General features: G+C 36.9%; 1 pseudogene; it reads left to right on the top strand.

The window, feature by feature from the left end:
- Positions 1 to 7,979, top strand: part of LOC100466597 — a 10,118-nt pseudogene extending 2,139 nt beyond the window's left edge.
- The last annotated feature ends 12,252 nt before the right edge of the window (positions 7,980 to 20,231 follow it).

Below are 20,231 nucleotides of genomic sequence, written 5' to 3'. Positions count from 1 at the left end.
TCCCTTTCAGGATGCAGCAATAATTGCTTTTTGCTCATGTGCTTTTTATATTATTCCTGAGTTCAGTAAAATGGTCACTAACAAATGTTTATCAGAAGTTCACTATGGATATACAACATATAGTATGTTAGTATGGGAAACGTTTGCAGTCTACTAGCATATTTTCATGACTGAAATCCTGCTGGCCCCATCATCACCTACAATGTAAAATCCAAACCCTTTGCTGCATATTCTTCGAGTCCCTCTCTTGCCACACCTACATAACATGGCATGATTTCACAGTAAGTTCTTACATGGCTTCCCTCTGTTCTGCTTTTGCCCATCTGTTTCTTATTCCCAGGCAAAATGAAAATGCAGTGTTTCTTGTTCAAAAATTATTAAGAATTTCAAGACAGTGACAATATAGCATTAAACCAAGTACAGGGTCCCTCTGAGGCCCTATGCAATTGCATAGGTTGCAGGCCCATGTAGCCAGTCCTGGCCTCAGTTTCCTGCCCCACCGATAATATTCATACCTACCTCATAAGGTTGGTTGGGGACTACAACATTGTAACACAAATAGAGAGTACCTGGCAACATAGCAAACATTATGTGTGTGAGCTACATAGATGTATACAACAAAAGATACTCCATTGGGGCTTTGGAGTCATTCTTTGAGTTAGAAAGAATCTTGTGTTCTAAGTCCTAATTTTATAACATAAGTGTAATAAAAAAGAATACATATTTTTCATCTTTTATTCTTTACCATCCTTCCATTTAAATCTTACCCTAGTACAACTCAACACTCATCCCTTCCAGGTCACTGCCTCTTTGGATAACTCAAGGGAAAGGAACGGTGTAAAGATAGGATCTATATTTCAGCTTCTTTAGGAACATGTGGAAAGGATGAATGCCTTAAAACCACTGGTGATACCCCATTCTTAGGAAGAGGTTCAGCAAGAAAACATCTTTGAGAAAAGCATAATGGAAAGCATCCCAGACCCAACTAAATGGAATCTTCCCATTTCTGTCAACTCAAAGGAGAGGAATCAAAGGAAGGAATGTCTGGAACATTAAGGTATGACCCCGTAAGCCATTTTGTGCCTAGTCTGCCATCTTTACTTTGTAGAACAAGCACTTGAACCGAAAATAAGAATAATACCATATGATCTCACTCATATGTGGAATTTAAGAAAGAAAATAGATGAACATATGGAAAGGGGAGGAAAGGAAAAAAGGAGAGGGAAACAAGCCATTAGAGACTCTTAATGATAGAGAACAAACTGAGGGTTGATGGAGGGAGGGTGGATGGGGGATGGGCTAGATGGGTGATGGGAATTATGGAGGGCACTTAGGACGAGCACTGGGTGTTGTATGTGTAAGTGATGAATCACTGAATTCTACTTCTGAAACCAATATTGTACTGTGTGTTAACTAACAAAAGTTAAATAAAAATTTTTTTAAAAAGAAAAAAAAAAGAATATTAGAATTCATTATACCAAAGTTGATAATTTAAAAATATCTTATGTCTGGATCTGACACTTTAGTACGTTGGGAAAACATGAGAATTTACACAGAACAACCAATTTGCTGAAGAAAGAAGGTGACTGAAGTCTTATCACGGCAAGTCTCTAATTTCTTTAGAAACAGAAAATGATTTCAACTGGGTATTATATAAGACTGATGAATCATGGACCTGTACCTCTGAAACCAATAATATATGTTAATTAATTGGATTAAACTTTTAAAAAAAATTTTCAAAAGTGAAGAAAATGATTTCAAACATTCTGTCAGCGTATCTTAAAAAAGAATAACATTTCTTGCGGATGTTATATAAGAAATAGTAGCAGACGTTTTCCCTTTCCCAGACATTTTTTTAATATCCTAAAAAGGGAGAAAAGTGACCAAAAATAGTAGCAATCATCATCATCATAGTAATAGTGATTTTCTTCCAAGGAGCTTAAAGTACTTGTTACACATCATTTTATAATGAAAAGAAGGCAAATGGACTATTGAATTACTGGCATTACTATCATTATTTGGATAATGTAATAGCATCTGTAGTGAATTTTAAAATAGTTGAGAAAATCAAACACCTAAGAAATATAAAAAGGCACAGGCAACTCTTATTTTGACCTCTGAACTTCACTTTCTCTATAAAAATGACTGAATGGATGACTGAGTTCTGATAGCTCATAATGTATATTATGCCATCCTGAGCTTAAGACAACATAACAATTTAGAGAGTGAGTGGAAACTGGAAATGTCACCCTCACCTATTAGTCTGGATTCTCAATGTTGGTGACTCACAAATGGGGCAGCTATTTCAGTACTGGCATCTGTGACAAGACCCACACCAGTTCTCCAGGCAAAGTAGATTCTTTGGGAACAAACACTTAGACAGTAGAGCAATTTTTATTAGTCAGTTCTTATTAGTCACTCATAAGTCCATCACTATGGATGCTGAAGTCATTTAGTGTATAGGTAGCAATGATATCATCTGTCTGGGGCTCTGTTAGCACATCATCCCTAATACTTATTAACTAATGAGTATTTGATTCTTCATGTGGGAAACTTTAGTAAAATTATTTGAAAGTAAGACAGACATAATCTTGTTATCAGTATAACTGAGTGTGTTATAGACATGTTCCTTTAAAGAGGCAAAGTAGTTTTTGAATGTAGTTCTGCTGGACAGGGGCTTTGGAATCAGATGGAATTACATATCATTTATGTCCCCCACTACTTAATAGCTGCATGGACATGGACAAGCTAAGTTTTCAAACCCTCCATCTTCCTGACCATAAAGTTGTCATAATAACAGTTCCTACTTCATAGATTGCTGTAAGAAGTCAAGATATAATCTATGAAAAATGCTGAATACATATAAGCTGCCATAAATTTCATTATTTATACATTAAAATTCATTTTATAGTATATTAGAAAGAATATAATGTCTAATATAACTTGGGATAGGAGTAGGTTTAACATTACCTCAAGATCAGTATTATCAGAGCTGTCAGCCACTCAGGACTTCTAAGGTACTACCTGAGGTACAGAAGGCATGAAACAGGGGTTGTGGGGACGGGTGATGGTCTGGGTACATAATAATTGGTAAGACCAATGCAGACTGACACAACCTTTCCCTCAGGTCCACCAGAGCATCTCGATGTCATATGACAACACCTGTGGTTCCTCACTTTCTTATACTTACATCCAATCCATCAGCTAATTGTCAGAGTGACCTTCAAAATAAATCTAAAGTTTGACCATGTCAGACCACCTCCAACTCCACCACTCTAATCTATACCATCATCATTTTCTGTTGTTCTCCCTCTGACTCTCGGCTCTCCCAACAAATCTGTTCTCAACAGCACAGCCCCAGTGATCCTGTTGAAACCTAATTCTGATCTTGTCACTCCTGTACTCAAACCAGTCCGATGGCTTCCTAACTAATGTAGAGTAAGATCCAAAATCATTTCCATGGATCTGCAAGGTCACCCCTACCTCTCCGATGTCCTTCCATACCTACCACACTCCTCCTTTACCCTCTCTGATCCAGCCACAACACTCTCCTTGCTGTTCCTCCAACATATCAAACAAGTCCTTTCTCAGGACCTTTGTACTCATGATGCCCACTGTCTAGACCACTCTTCTGGATGGCAACCACACAGACACTTCCTTCAAAGGACTTTACCACAGTTGCCTTCTCTGACTCTCCTCCATTAACTACTTTCCCCACCACCATCACTTTCTTTCCCTTCACCTGCGCTTACCACCACCACGAGATACTTCCATTATTCACTGTTTATCGTCTGATCCTCCCACTAATATGTAAATTCTATATGAAGAGAAATTTCTTATTTTGTTCATTTTTGTATTCCAGTACACAATAGGTGCTTAACAGAACTTTATAATTGATTAGCAGAGTACAGGAGAAAGCAGTATCCTGGTAGACTCTTAGGATCTTGGCTTGTGGAAGGGAGCAGATAGGTTCAACTCACTGAGACCAGGAATCCAAGAAGAGAACCTGGTCAGGGATGCATTAGTTCTCTATTACTGTTTAGCAAATTATCCCTGAAGGCAGCAGCTTAAAACAGCAAGCACAGAGTTTCAGAGACATGGGAGCAAATGAGCTAGGTAGTGCTGGCACAGGTTTTCTACCAATTGCAACCAAGCTACCAGTCAGGTCTTCAATCATCTCAGGGGGCTACTGTAACTGAAGAATCCACTTCCATGTGGTTGTTGGCAGGTCTTAGTTCCTCCTTAGCTGATGTCTGGAGGTTTCAGTCCCTTGTAACAGAAGCCTCTCCACAGGACTACTCTCAGCTCGGCAGCTTACTTGCCCCCACTGCCCCTCCCTTCAGTGAGATAGCCAAAAGAAAGAAAGCATAAGCAAGAGAAAGCTTTCAAGATAGAAGCTGCAGAATTTTCTACCCTAATAACAGAAGTGACATGCCACTGCGTCTGCCATATGTTACTGGTCACACAGACCAACCCTGGTACGATGTGAGAGGGGATCACACAAGTGGGTGAATACCAGGAAGCAGGGATAATTAGGGAACAGCTCTAAGGCTGGCCAGCACAGGAAGCAAATGGTGAGTTCGGCAAAGGACAGTCTGACTTTGAAGGAACTTTCAGGTATTTAAGGGGCAATATCAGAGACACAGTGGTGGGAGCAGTTCTAGCAAATGAGGACAGGTCAAGGGAACCAGGATAATATCCTAATTTAAGTGTGCATCTATTACAATCACAACTTGTGATTCAAATGTATTATCTTGAAATCTCAAAAAAATTGAGATTAAAGTTGATCTACTTTCATTTCATTTTGTACCACTAATCTTATTTCTGATGTATAAACTTCAAAGAATGTATGTACTTATTAAAATTGAGGGAAATCTTCACTCCACAACTAATAACTATATAATTAAATGGTACTAATTCATTCTAGTAACAATACCTAGTGGATTAAGGAATTTTTATAAAGAATAAAATTAGAACACATAAAATCCATTTTACATCTATCCCACATCAGTGTGAAGTTTGAGATCACCACACACAAAAACAAAATGCCCTACCTAACTGACTCAAGTCTTCTCTACTACCTTACGTTTCAGAGGAAAAAAAGAACAATCCCTCCACTTGTGTCCTTGATGCCACCTGGCCCCACCTTCTGTGAGGAAGTGCTCATGAAGAATGTCCTCACTTCTCATTTCTCTAATTACATGTTCTCACATGATTCTTCCCCTCAGCTCATGAACATATTCATGCCCTCTTCTCAAACAACAACCCTTCCTTACCTCTTCCATCAGCAGCTACAATCTTACCTGCTTTTTTCCTTTCTCTGCCAAACTTTACAAGGAAAATACACTAGCATATTCCTATGTTTTCCCCTCCATTTATTGAAATTCAACATACATTCTCACAGGCTCTACTCAAACCTCCCTCCCAAGGCTTCAGAGGCCTCTTAGCCATCAAATCCAGTGCTTTTTCTCACTTTACTCTCTCTCTGCAGTACTCAATTGTGTCAGAAGCCTTCTTGTATCAAATCCTCATTTTCACTATAGACTTTTCTGTTCCCATTCCCTGTCTCTCTTCTCTGTTGGTAGCTACTCTGTCTCATGTCACTAGCCCAAATACAGGTATCTCCCAAGGACTGATCCATGGATTTCTTTTCTTCTTTCATGTTTTCTCCCTTGCCAGTTTCACCCAGGCTCATGACTTCAAATACCACCTGCATGTTGATGAGTTCTACCTGTTTACAGCTCTTATTTATTACTCAAGCTCAGCCCCTCATTTTTAACTATAACCCTACATTTTTTACTGAACTTTATATATCTCCTCCTTCATGGGACATCATCCTCCTAACACCCTAGGCTGAAAACATTTTCACATTGCTAGCACTTCACTTTTCTTTGGTTGCAAAAATGTAGTCAATATTCATTCAACCTTCATAACAGCTGTAACATTCATTACTTCTTTATTCTCACCACCACTATCTTATTTAGGCCTTTATGACTTTTCATCTGCAACACTGGTGGAGTCTCCAAATTTCCCTCCGTTTTTCCTTCCTCCACATTCTGTTTTATACATGGTGCCAGAAACTTCTAGAACATTTCTGGAAAGACTTCAATTAAGTCCCTATTACAAAATGAAGTCCAAACTTCTTATTCTGACATGTTATTCTCTCCATTAACTGATCTGGACTTAGATGTCTCATTGCTTACAACCTCACAAAAACACTCCAGCCTTCTTGATTCAGTTTCTGTGCTTGAGTGGACTCAATAATTTAAGGCTCAATACCATTATCTGCAACAGCAAAAATAACTATTTGGCCTCTGACTAATGATCAAATTTTTTATCTGTTAAAGAAAAATAAATATTCACAACACTTGTTAAAGAGGTAAGGGGGACTATTGTGATAGGTATAGGGACAACTGCAATGGAGTTTTGCAGTAAGGGAGAGAGACTGAATTCAATTCTAAGTACACCAAGGAAAAGTGAGAATCTATGGCCAAGGAGGAGGGTGGCCAACAAGTGTTGGAGAGGATGTGGAGAAAAAGGAACACTTATGCACTATTGGTGGGAATACAAACTGGGGCAGCCACTGTGGAAGACAGTATGGAGGTTCCTCAAAAAATTAAAAATAGAACTACCATATGATTCAGTAATCACACTACTGGGTATTTACCCAAAGAATACAAAACACCAATTCATAAGGATATATGCATCCTGATGTTTTTTGCAGCATTACTTATAATAACCAAATTATGGAAGCAGCACAAGTGTCCATTAATGGATAAATGGATGAAGAAGATGTGATACTGACACACACACACACACACACACTGGAATATTATTCAGCCATAAAATACAATGAAATCTTGCCATTTGCAAGGATGTAGATGGAGCTAGAGAGTATAATGCTAAGCAAAATAAGTCAGTTAGAAAAAGATGAATACATGATTTCATTCATATGTGGAATTTTAGAAACAAAACAAACAAAAGGGAAAAAAAGAGACAAACCAAAAAACAGACTCTTAACTATAGAGAACAAACTGATGGTTACCAAAGGGGAGGTGGTGGGGGATGGCTGCAATAAGTGAAGGGGATTAAGAGTGCAGTTATCTTGAGTTCTCTTTCCCATCTTGTAAGATAGTGGGTGAAAAACCTGAGAAGCTGGATAATAAGAAGAAGAAACCAGAAGACAAGAAGGTTGATGCTGCTGACAAGGTTAAGAAAGGTAACCTCAAGGCTAAAATGCCAAAGAAGGGGAAGCCCCACTGTAGCTGAAACCCTGTCCTACTCAGAGGAATTGTCAAATATTTCTGTATGTATTCCAGAAAGACCATGTACAGAAAAGTACTCAGAAGTTAAATCCAGGGTTGAAAAGGAAAAGGAGAAGATTCTTGCTACTGTCACAAAACCATTTGGTGGTGACAAGAATGGTGGTATCTGAGTGTTTAAACTTTGAAAAATGCCTAGGTATTATCCTACTGAAGATGTGCCTCGAAAGCTGTTGAGCCACAGCAAAAAACCTCTCGGTCAGCATGTGAGAAAATTTCAAGTTAGCATCACCCCTGGGACCATTTTGATCATCCTCACTGGGCACCATGGAGGCAAGAGGGTGGTTTTCCTGAAGCAACTGAGCAGTAGCTTGCTGCTTGTGACTGGACCTCTGGCCCTCAATCGAGTTCCTCTGTGAGGAACACGATATAAATTTGTCATTGCCACTTCCACCAAAATCGACATCAGCAGTGTGAAAATCCCCAAACATCTCACTGATGCTGACTTCAAGAAGCTGTGTAAACCCAGATGCCAGGAAGGTGAGATCTATGACATGGTGAAAGAGAAATATGAGATTATAGAGTAGTGCAAGGTTGATCAGAAAGCTGTGGACTTGCAAATTCTGTCAAAAATCAAAGCTGTTCCTCAGCGTCAAGGCTACCTCCACTGTGTTTTCTCTCACAATATGAGTCTACCCTCACAAATTGGTGTTCTAAATTTCTTACAAAGAACCTACTTAAATAACTGATTCATTAAAAAAAAAAGAGTGCAGTTATCTTGATGAATACTGAGTAATATATGGAATTGCTGAATCACTGTATTGTACACCTGAATCTAATATAACACTGTATATTAACAATACTGGGATTAAAATGTTTTAAAAAGGTCAGGTCCTGAGTAGAGTTTAGTTAAGGCATCTCTGTCAATCTCAGGTGAGTTCAAATACTAGCAACCTAAACAAATGATACCCAAGTCTCATTTTCCTTAAGAACAAAAAATGGCTTTCTTTTTTAAAAATTTTTAAAAGATTTTATTTATTTGACAGAGCAAGAGAGCACAAGCAGGGGGAACAGTAGAGGGAAAGGGAGAAGCAGACTCCCTACTAATCCGGGAGCCCGATGCGGGGCTGAATCCCAGGAGCCTGGGATCATGGCCTGAGCCAAAAGCAGACGCTTAACCATCTGAGCCACCCAGGCACCCCAAGAAATGGCTTTCAATGAAAGGTCTTCCATCCGCACATTTAATTATTCCTTATCTGCAAGAGGACTGGCTCTTCATCATTCAGTCAAAAGCAAAGTTTTACTCCATGGCTTTGTCTAGTTAGAAGGGTAATAATTCAACCACATAGCCAATATGAAATGCATACTTTTCTTAGTTTTGTAATGAAAATAAAATTTTAAACAATACACAGGAATGTGCCATTAGACATATTTTTGTGCTCCCAAAAGACAATTACGTACTAACAAAATATTGTTTACTTGATCAATAATAATACTTTACGAGCTAATCTATGAATTTAGAGGTCAAGTCATTGATAATTAAAGTCATAAATAATTTTCATGAGTTAGAAATTCACAAAATTATGTAAATTATAGTTCTACAGAATATTGGCTAATTCCATCCATGTCAGTATCAGATACCACACTAAAAGTTAAACACATTTTAAGGAGTGTGAAACTCCAGCAAATCTGACAAGAAAACGTATCACACAAACCAAAGTTTATTCCTTTTCTGCCTGATAGTATGCCAAAACAGAGAAAGGTTAGCAAATTGATTGATTATCCCCACAGCCCATTTTCTCATACTTCAAAGTGAATTCCCTCAGGCTCTCCAGGATACTTTCTCAGCTCCACCAGCCAAGTCTTGGTCCTCACATTCCTGCCTGAAGGCATGAGCCTAGTAGTGGTAGGTACAGGGCTGCTTTCCTAGTATGGCTGATTCCGAATATGACCCATTTGGGTATGGAAGAAACATGCTATGCCTATATTACCACAAAAAAAAAAAAAAAGGTCTTTCTTTGACCACAATTCTAATTAACATTCAGCAATTTTTTGTTACTTTCTAATTTGTGTAAAACTTACACATCACATGTATCACGTTGACCTGAGAAGAAACATTTTACCAGAACATTCTTTGACAAGCACTGGTGGGTCATCCAGTAAAGTGTGTAGACATGGAGTCAGAAGACCCAGCGTGAATCCCAGCGCTGCTGCTTTTCAGCTCCGTGACTCAGCATGTCACGTAATCTCTTCAACTTTCAGTTTCCTCAGGAGTAAAACAGAGGTAACAACTCTCAGGTGATAGGTTTTTGTTTGTTTGTTTGTTTGTTTGTTTGTTTTAAGATTTTATTTATTTATTTGACAGAGACAGAGACAGCCAGTGAGAGAGGGAACACAAGCAGGGGGAGCGGGAGAGGAAGAAGCAGGCTCATTGCAGAGGAGCCTGATGTGGGGCTCGATCCCAGAACGCCAGGATCACGCCCTGAGCCGAAGGCAGACGCTTAACCGCTGTGCCACCCAGGCGCCCCTCAGGTGATAGTTTTGATGTGAGTAAAAAGTGAAGATAATACACTGTGAAAACTGTAAAGTAATACAAAAAATAAGGCACTTTTTTTTATGAGGGCACAGAAAACCTCTCCTTAGGAAAACCAGACTCCTTAGGTCACATTCACATCTCTAGAAAACTGATACTTCTCAGGTTGGAAAAAACCCAGCTCCATGTGTCTCTGTATGAAACTGAAAAGCAGGTGCAATTTGATTGACTAATGACTGTACAACTTTGAAGAACACTGAGCTAAAAAAGGATTTTGGTAATATTAAACTGAAACTGAGCAATATTAGAGGCAAGAAATTCTGCTAGGTTTTCAGCTTAAGAAGCCAAAAATATGAAATAAAAATATGTATTTCTCTCAAAATCCCTACAGAGATTGCATTTATTGGTGTCACGAGCCACATTCTAAAACCTACGGATCACTTGAGGACCAATTACAATCTTCCTGGAAAGGAAGGAGAAAACCTTAATTTCTTTCTCTCCAAATCATCTCTTCTCTCATATAGCAACATCTTTCCTTCTCTTATGGCCATCTGAGAATAGAAACACAATGGTGTATTCCCTACATTCTAATAATTAATATGCCTCTCTCTACGTTCTCCTTATATCAAACCACATCCACTGACAGTGATGGTGGCTAAGTTTGCAGGCTAGAAAGATCTTGTTTCTATTTGCATGTCCATCACAGATACAAAGATCATATATATATTTATCATTCATATATATCATATATGACTAGTTGAAGTTAACCGAATATCTAGACACTGAATACAGGACTATCCTGAAAGCACTGCTTTATCAATAATGGACAAAATCTTAACATTTAAAAGAAAGGACTCGCTGTTGGGCTATAATTACAGAACATATTAGAAGCAGGGTCAGCATTAAGGAAAAGATGAAATTAAACTTTCCTTTCAGCCCTTCCACTTCCCTCTCTTTCTTTCCCCACAACACTTTCATGCTATTCCCTTGTTGCCCAGATAATCATCACACACGCACACGCACACACACACACACACCCTACCATGACCCTTGCTACATGCCATAAGAGTCTTTGTCCACCTCCTTTCAAACACAGTTCCTTTAGCACTACTTACTTGTCTTCTGGTTACAGCAATTCTCACACAAATATAAAACAGTTACCCCATTATTATGATGAATATTTACATTTAAATATATGGGCATATAAATTTATATATAAATACTTAAATAACTTTTAAATCTTTTAAAATGCCAACTCTCTGATTGTAGCTTTTATGGACTGTAATAGTCTAAGTGCAAAAGAGATATGTAATGATAAGACGATAATAGGTAGATTATAGATAGACACAGATAGCTAGATAGATGACAGAAAAGCAGCCAAAACTCAAGTGCATATATGTCTGTGCATGTTTATATGTATATACGTTCCTATTTGGGGAAAGATACCCTTTAAATCACACCTACTTTAGGCAGCCTCCTTGTGTATTATATGTGAGGTCAGCCATAAGAAGAAACAACCATTTTCCCCGAGTCATGTAAAACATCAAACAATGGAAAAGACCTTTACAAAATGCTTCTTACACTGCAAACTTGTGTCTTTCTTTAATCTTGGGTAAAAATGATTTCTAAAATTGTTTTTGAACCCTCAAATCATTCATGATTGTAGCACTCTATATTCTAAAGTCTCTTCAGATGTCTTTGCCTCTATGACAGTTTCACAGAAAAATAATTTCTTTTCCTTTTGTGAAAAAAAAAAAAAGCTACTTGCCTCAAGAAACTCCATTAGGGTTTTCTTTCAAAGATTACATGATTGGGAAATAATCTACAGTATTGAGATCTATCTACAGAAAATTATTACATTTAAGTTAATCATATAATATTTATGTTTTATGCAACCCTGAAAATCAAGGAAATAAATATAACCTCAGCTTTATGATGACGGAAAGCATACGTAAAACTTAAAGTGACAGAGCCAAACATAACCTATAAACAGTAGACCACTTGTAGAAGTATCTGATGTACATGAAATTAGGAGTCACAAGTTCTGTTCCCTTCCTCTCTACGGTTACTTCACAAAACCACCACTCTGGATTTCTGTTTTCTCTTAGCCACTCTAGTGTTTGCCCTCCCTGCCTAGCAGGGCCATGCTGAGAATCAAATGAGATAGTATATTTTAAAACACTGTATTACAGGAAAAAATCAGAGAGGGAGATATAAGAGAGTGTTAACTGTTGGAAAGAAACTGAGGGTTGCTGAAGGGGTGGGGGAAGGGGGATGGGGTACCTAGTGATGGATATTAAGGTGTTATATGCAACTGCTGAATCTACCTCTGAAACAAATAATGTTAATTAACAGAATTTGAATAAAATTTTAAGAATAAAATAAAATACCATATTGCTTCATTATTACTGCTTAGGTAAATAACATTACAAATTATTTTTGGCTTTCCAGAAAACAGAAACTTCCACCTTTATTATTAACTTCCAGAACGAAATATTTTGAGTAGCTTAAATTTTCTGAATTGCTGGTAGAAATGCCAAACTATAGATATGAAGTATAAAGGCCTTGGTAATGACAGGATTTGTTAAGTAATCGCTTAAGATCTTGTAAGTTTTAAGGCACAGTTTTTAAGGACAGTGGGAAGACTGCCAGTAGTTGAAGACAATGGAAACAAACCTAGTAAAGAAGGAGTACTGGGTAGAGTTCATAGGCCTAGCTTAGAGTCTTATCCAGCCAATTTACCCTCCCTGACTCTATACTTTAGTCATATGTCCCAGTCCTTGAATTCTCTAAGTAGCTGCCTCAGATTCACCTTCCTCCCCTTTAAAGAATCTCTTTAAATAAGAATTAAGTCTCCTTGCAACCCACACCCTCTCCCCAGCTCTATGTATTTTATAAGCATACAGAATAGAAAAGTTAAGACAATTACTATAAGTTCAAAACTTATCTCCCTAAAATATGGCTTTCACCTTGTCATTCTGCTCTTCCAAATTTCCGGTGTCTTGTTACTGACCTTAAGATGAAGTCCAAATGGCATAAGCAGCCTATAAGGTTCAGCACAATACAGCTACCCATCCATTCTCACATCACCTCTTAACACCCCATGGTGTTAAGCATGGTTAAATACTCATGCCCATTCCCTCCCCAGCTACACATGCAATTCTTTCTCTATACCTATTCGAATTCTACCCAACCTTAAAGGCTACTATAGAGATCTCTCACTTTGTTGAAGATCTCTCTAGCTATTCCAAACCAATGCCATTAATCAACAATTGTACTTGTTTGCATCTCTCCCTCATTTTTGCCTTTTGCTACTGATTGTTTCATAAGCATGTGTCTAGTTTCCACCTATATATTATAAACTCCTGAGGGAAGGATGAACTTGAAAGTAGAGACAACCTTCAGAACCACTGCAGAAAAAAGCAATTAATAGCATAACCAACAAAACTGAAGGTGAATGTAAGAGTTAACACAGCCATCCCCACAGACCCTCAAAATTTTCATAATATTGTTTTATTAGAGGAGATGATGATTTTCTTCTATTTGCTATGAAGGACATATTTTACAGTGAGATTGAGTTTCCAACTTCTAATGCTATGCTTGTGTACAGTTTAGTCCTACTTTCCTGAAAATGCAGCAAATATCAGAACAGAAAGACCAATTGTTCCCATTAAGACTGTCACCAAGGCATATATACACGTATCATTAAAGATTTTTTAAAAAGCAGATCTGAGACAATTATAGTTTAATTTATACTAAGTGTAGGTGTTGATAATATTTCTGAACATCTTTAGCTGTTTGTCATTCATTTCTTCCCCTTGAAATCTTTCTCTTTTGAAAATCAAGGAGAAATGAGGCAAATAAGCAGAAAATTTCACCAAATTTTAACCCTTCCTCCCAAGCACTTCACACCCTAATGCTGATCAGATTTTAGAGGGCTGTAAATATACCACTGTCAAATCCAGACATTTGACATACAAGAAAAATAAAGATGTGCAGAGATTGATGTTTCTCAATTGTACTTCTCAAGTCTTTTTGAAGAAAAGTATTATTAAATGAAATGAAATAGAATTAATCAAGATATAAATACTCTGTGTCTATGTCTATCACTTAGCTAAGGCATTTTATATCTTATAAATTTTATATTTTTCCACAATTTAACATATTTGAGTTCCTATCTGATGGAGCAGATTAAAGGTAAACTAGAAGAAGGTTGGTGAGAAGTGTCAAAGAGAAGTGCCAAAGAGGCTAAACTCTGGTGTACTGGAAATATGATAAAAATTTCTACAACAGCTGGGACACACCTGGTTTTGAGGCCAAGTTGACAGATTAAGAAGAAACATTGAGATAAGAGTAGAAAACCCAAGTCAAGAACAAATTCACAAATTAGAGAATTTAGCAGAAATATACAGATGGCGTATCAAAAGAAACCTGTGCAAAAGCTAACATGGGTGGAATATTTCTAGGTAAAGGTTACCTATTTATCATAAGCTGAATTTTTTAGAAATTGTGATGGTAGGCTTGACTTTGCTTGGATTGATAATTATTATTCCCCTAGGAAAGTCCTCTGAGGGCCTTCAACTGAGACTGCATCACCCCGATACTCCACCTTCATGTGAGATGAATATGCATGTATACAAGCACCCCTCACCTGGCTCCCTCCTTCATCTGACCTAAATTGCCTCTTGGTCTCATATTCTCACCTTCATGTTTATTCAGATTTGTATATTCAGCTAATAGCTCTTCTTTCCTATCGAGCTTCTGCTTTGGTGACCTACCTACACCCTTTATGAGACCTGTGTTCAGCTCCTCTCATTTCAGCATGAACTTCTCAAAGGAACACACTGTACTACCTGCTTCACATAATGGCAATGGCCCAGGTTTATCCTCATGAAAAACAGTATTATAAAAGAACCATGTACCAGCATGCCCTGCAAAATGAAGAAACCCTTGCACTGTGTAACAATAAGTTATGAAGGGTTTTGAATTCTTACCAATGGCAAAATGTGCAAAAATTTTAAGGATACAAGATAGTTTCCTTTACAACACACATTCTTGATTCACCCCAATTCTAAGAAATCTCTCCTGGCCATGTGTTTACTCCAAGACTACCTTCAACTTATAAGACTTGGCCTTATGAAATAGCACCCATATATCTTCCTTTAGCAGTCCAGTTTTATCTTATAATACTTTTTGTGAGTAGCAATTTCCTTTGTTTCCATTTTCTCACCAGAATCATAGCTAATTTGGTATCGCATGACTTGAGTACCTTTACCCCTTTTCCTCCTATTACCCAGGTATATGCAACATAGTGAATCCCATAATAAGATTTTGAGAGATAATAGAATATACCATCATCTAATATTATATAAAATATAATCAGAAGAAATTTTACTTTTGAGTCTTCTAATTGTTGAAAGTAAATTGGTCTCCACTCTATTAGTTCAACTTCAGATACCTTTCCTCAGCCAGGAAATTCCTCCATCTCATGATCCTATTAAATCCTACATATTCTTTAAACTTCAGCAAAACAGCTATCTCCCTAAATAAACCTTCATAATACTACCAAACTTTCCTGGCTTCCCACTCTGTCTCAGTGTCTTTGTTCCTTCATACTGCCCCCTGTACATCATAAGGAAGTCCATTCTCACCACCCAGATCTCATTCCCATAAACACTGTTCTGCAACAGATGTCCTCCGAACTTTACCAGGTAGCTAAAGATAATACAATTATATCAGATGTTTTATGTAGAACGGAGTCAATTCAATCACTAAAAGATTATTGTTGTGATGTTAGACTAAATGAGCTCAAAAGCAGTCTTCATTACTTTAAACTACAAATTAACAATGCAAATTTTTAGGCACAATGCATGCATCTTTTTAAATGCAAGATGTACCAAGGGATATTTTAGGGTAAATGGGGACTTTATAACTCCTTAAGTGGACCATTCATAGATGGTATCAATGACCACACTATCTTTTCAGCAACTTGTAACCAACAAAAGCTAGACTCTGAAATCCAAATCCAAGCAGGGATAAAGGAACACATGGGGTTCAGGATAACTGTTCTAACTCTTGAAGATCGTCTGTTGAATCTTCAACTTACTTTTCAATATTTATTCATCTTTGAAAGATTATCAGCTTTATTATAGCATACCTAATTTCAATCTAGGTTCAATCTTATAAATGAGGTGATTTTAAAAATGTTATGTAAGCCCCAGAAGAATTAACAGCTCTTTCTTCAGTTCTTTTATACCTGGACATAATTTGGACCCATCTCCTTCCACAGAGTACCTTCTGAAATAAGCTTAATACCTGTATATTTCGGTTAGTTTCATATAGATAAAAAGTGTAGTACACTTGAAATTAATGTAACATTGTGTGTCAAGTACACTTCAATTTTAAAAAGTGTGTGTGTGCAAAAAACCATAAGACACTGATGAAAGAAACTGAAGAAGACACAAATAAATGGAAAAATACCCCACATTCATGAATTGGGAGAATTAATATTGTTAAAATGTTCATACTACCCATGGCAATCTACAGATTCAATGCAATACTTATCAAGATTCCAATGACAACTTTCACAGAACTAGAAAAAGCAACTCTTAAATTTTTACGGAACCAACAAAAGCCCTGAATAGCCAAAGCATTCATGAGAAAGAAGAACAAAGTTGGAGGTATCACACTATTTTTTTTAAGATTTTATTTATTTATTTGACAGAGAGAGAGACAGCCAGTGAGAAAGGGAACACAGGCAGGGGGAGTGGGAGAGGAAGAAGCAGACTCCCAGCGGAGAAGCCTAATGTGGGGCTCGATCCCAGAACGCCAGGATCACACCCTGAGCCGAAGGCAGACGCTTAACGACTGAGCCACCCAGGCACCCCGGAGGCATCACACTTTCTGATTTCAAACTATACTCTGAAGCTTGAGTAATCAACACAGTATGATACTGGAATAAAAAACAGACACATACACCAATGGAACAGAATTAAAGCCCAGAAATAAATCCAGGCATATAACGGTCAACTAATATGTGACAATAGAGTCAAGAATCCTCAATGCGGGTAAATGGTGTTGTGACAACTGGATATTCAGATGCAAAAGAATGAAACTGAAACTCTATCTTACACCACTCACAAAAAATTAACTCAAAATAGATTAAAGACTTAAATCTAGGACCTGAAACCCTACAACTCCTAAAAGAAAACACGGGAAAACCCCCTTGACATTCTTGGCATATGATTTTTTGGATATGACACCATAAAGTACAAGCAACGAGAGCCAAAATAAACAAGTGTGACTGCATCAAACTAAATAGCTTCTGCACAGCAAGAGAAACAATTGATAGAGTAAAGAAGCAATCTATAGAATGGGAGGGAAATATTTGCAAACCATATATTCAATATGAGATTAATATCCAAAATATATAAGGAGCTCCTATAGCAAATATATAGGACTCAATAGTAAACAACAACAAAAACAAAAAACCTACTTTAAAAATGGGCAAAGGACCTAAATAGACATTTTTCCTAAGAAGACATATAGATGGCTAACAGGTACATGAGAAAGTGCTCCACATTACTAATCATCAAGGTAATGTAAATCAAAATCACAATGAGATATTACCTCACACCTGTTAGGATCTTTATTATCAAAAAGAGATAGCAAATGCTAGCAAGGAGGTGGAGAAAAGGAAACACTTGTACACTGTTGGTGGGAATGTAAACGGTACAGCTACTATGGAAAATAGTATGGAGGTTCCTCAAAAAATTAAAAATAGAATTACAATATGATCCAGTAAGCTCACTTCTGAGTATATATCTGAAGGAACCTCAGTATCTTAAAAAACTATCTGCACTCCCTTGTTCACTGCAGTGCTGTTTACAATAGCCAAAACATGGAAATAATCTACATGTCCATCAGTGGATGAATGGATAAAGAAAATGTGGTGTGTGTGTGTGTGTGTGTGTGTGTGTGTGTGTGTGTGTGTGTAGATAGATAAAATATTATTCAGCCATAAAAACAAAGGAAATCCTGTCATTTTTTAAAACATGGATGAACCTGGAGGGCATTATACAAAGAGAAATAAGCCAGACAGAAAATGACAAATACCACATGGTATCACTAAAAACCAAAATTTGTAGAAACAGAGAGTAGATTGGTAGTGGCCAGGGGTAGGGGTGGGGGTGAATGTGGTCAAAGGGTACAACCTTCCAGTTATAAGATGAATAAGTTCTGGGGATCTAATGTACACCTAGATGACTATAGTTAACAATATTGTATATTGGAAAGTTAAGAGAGTAAACCTTAAAAGTTCTCACCACAAAATAAAAAACAACAGAAAGCAGGTAACGATGTGAGCAACTGATGTGTTAACTAACCTTATTTTGGGAATTAGCTCCCAATATATACATATATCAAATCATCATTTTGTTTATATCTTAAAGTTTATACAATGTTATATGTCCATTATAATTCCTCAAGCCAAGGGTGAAGGGAATGTGTGTGTGTGTGTGTGTGTGTTTGTGTGTGTGTGTGTGTGAATTCTTTAGCCATAAGCATTCTTTCTGCAGAGAGATTTGCAAAAAGTGACCCAGTTGATGGTATAGTATAATAAAACCCAGCAACAAAACTATCTTTGTAGACATATAATAGAATAAATGATAGTATTTTGCACTATGATTAATCTCACAAGTTTCAAATCCTTTCTAAGGCTTCAATCCTAAATAACAGTGCAATATGATTTCCACTACTTGAATAAAATGATATTTGGTTTCTCTGTGATGATCCCATTACCAAAGTATCCTGATTAGAAATTAGATAAGCCTACATAATGAATATCAGAGAAGCATAAATAAATTGCCATGGTCTAAAATAATAGCAAAATTGTTTAAACCTTCTAAAGGTATTCCTAACTAGCAACAGTATTTTGCCTAAGTGATATCTAGGGGCTTAAAAGAATTAACAGCAAAGCAGAGTCTTCATCTAAATGCCTTGAATTTTCCCCTCATGTGCATCTGAGTAACTGACCTCTCTACAGTTCAATGCCTAACATACCACTTGAAAATTAGTATCTTGTTATCTAAACTGCCTTTACCTAAGATCACATTTCTAAAAACTATTGTAATCCTGAGTGTGCTCCACTGATTGAAGACTTAAGAGCTCTAGAAAAGATACCAGAGATAAAAGTTTGTTTTCTTAAAAGCAGCAAATTTTAAGAAAAGAAAAGAATATGGGCTTCTCTGTTCTTTAAAGTTAGCCTCCTCTCCTTGTTCTCAGTAGATTTTATAACAATGACAGAATCCTTTTTCTTCCTATCTTATTTCTTCTGTAATGCTTTTGTTGTCTAAAGACAAAGACAACGCTGGAGCTATTAGAGGAAAGAAAGCACCCACCTCAGGTAGTGGGATGGAAAGAGAGGTTAAGGCATGTTTTATCTCCCTGTACCTATGCTGTACTCAGATGAGGCAGCTTTTATTAAAAGCATTTAGAGTGGTTTTAGGTTGTGAAACCTATCGATATGTTCAATGTGTTTAATTCGAACATGTTTATATCATTTGCTATATCCAAATGTTGAAACCTACTTTTAGAATTCTGATGATGTTACTTAAAAATAATTACTTTATACATATTTCTTACTGTTCATATTTTTATATTTGGTTATTAACTAAATGGTAAATAAAACTATTTTAGAATGTTTTAATAGCTCTGATAGTACATAAAATAAAGGCTTTAGTGTTTTCCTTGCCCTTCCTTGCTATGATTTAAGTAGGATTTTCCAGTTACCTCAAAAATAACCCTTTCTTTTTTCTTTTTCTTCTTTCTTTTTTTTTTTAAAGATTTTATTTATGTATTTGAGAGAAAGAGAGTGTGTGTGTGTGAGAGAGAGAGAGAGAGAGCATGAGCAGGGGGGAGGAGCAGAGGGAGAGGGAGAAGGAGGCTCCCCACTGATTAGGGAGCCCCATGCAGGGCTCGATCCCAAAACCCCCGAGATCATGATCTGAGTCAAAGGCAGACGTTTAACTGACTGAGCCACCAAGGTGCCATTTATCTTTTTCTTTTCTGAAACACAAAGTCCAAAAGTGTGTTTTGTTTTTTTTTTTTAATTTACTGCCAAAATCATTCTTTAATCAGTCTTTAAGAACAAAATTGAGGTTTTTTTTTTTAACAAATAAGTAAATATTTATCTCAAACCAACATAAAACAATTTTAACAATGAAACTGAGAGCATTCTAATTACAACATAATCAATATAAATATGTCCATATCACCATAGTGATTTAACATTAGTATAAAAAAGTCAAACTATAAGAAATGAGAAAATGAGAGTATTACGTGGCAGATTATATAAAAAACAGCATTTTAATTAATAAGACCTTAGTAAAATAGGTTTGAAGTGACAATAAGCAGATCAAAAAGCTTTATTTCCAAAA

The sequence above is a fragment of the Ailuropoda melanoleuca genome, chromosome 19, assembly GCF_002007445.2.
Source record: "Ailuropoda melanoleuca isolate Jingjing chromosome 19, ASM200744v2, whole genome shotgun sequence".
NCBI classification, from domain to species: domain Eukaryota; kingdom Metazoa; phylum Chordata; class Mammalia; order Carnivora; family Ursidae; genus Ailuropoda; species Ailuropoda melanoleuca.
Note: the sequence above shows the minus strand (reverse complement) of the source record. Positions and strands in the feature narration are given on the sequence as shown.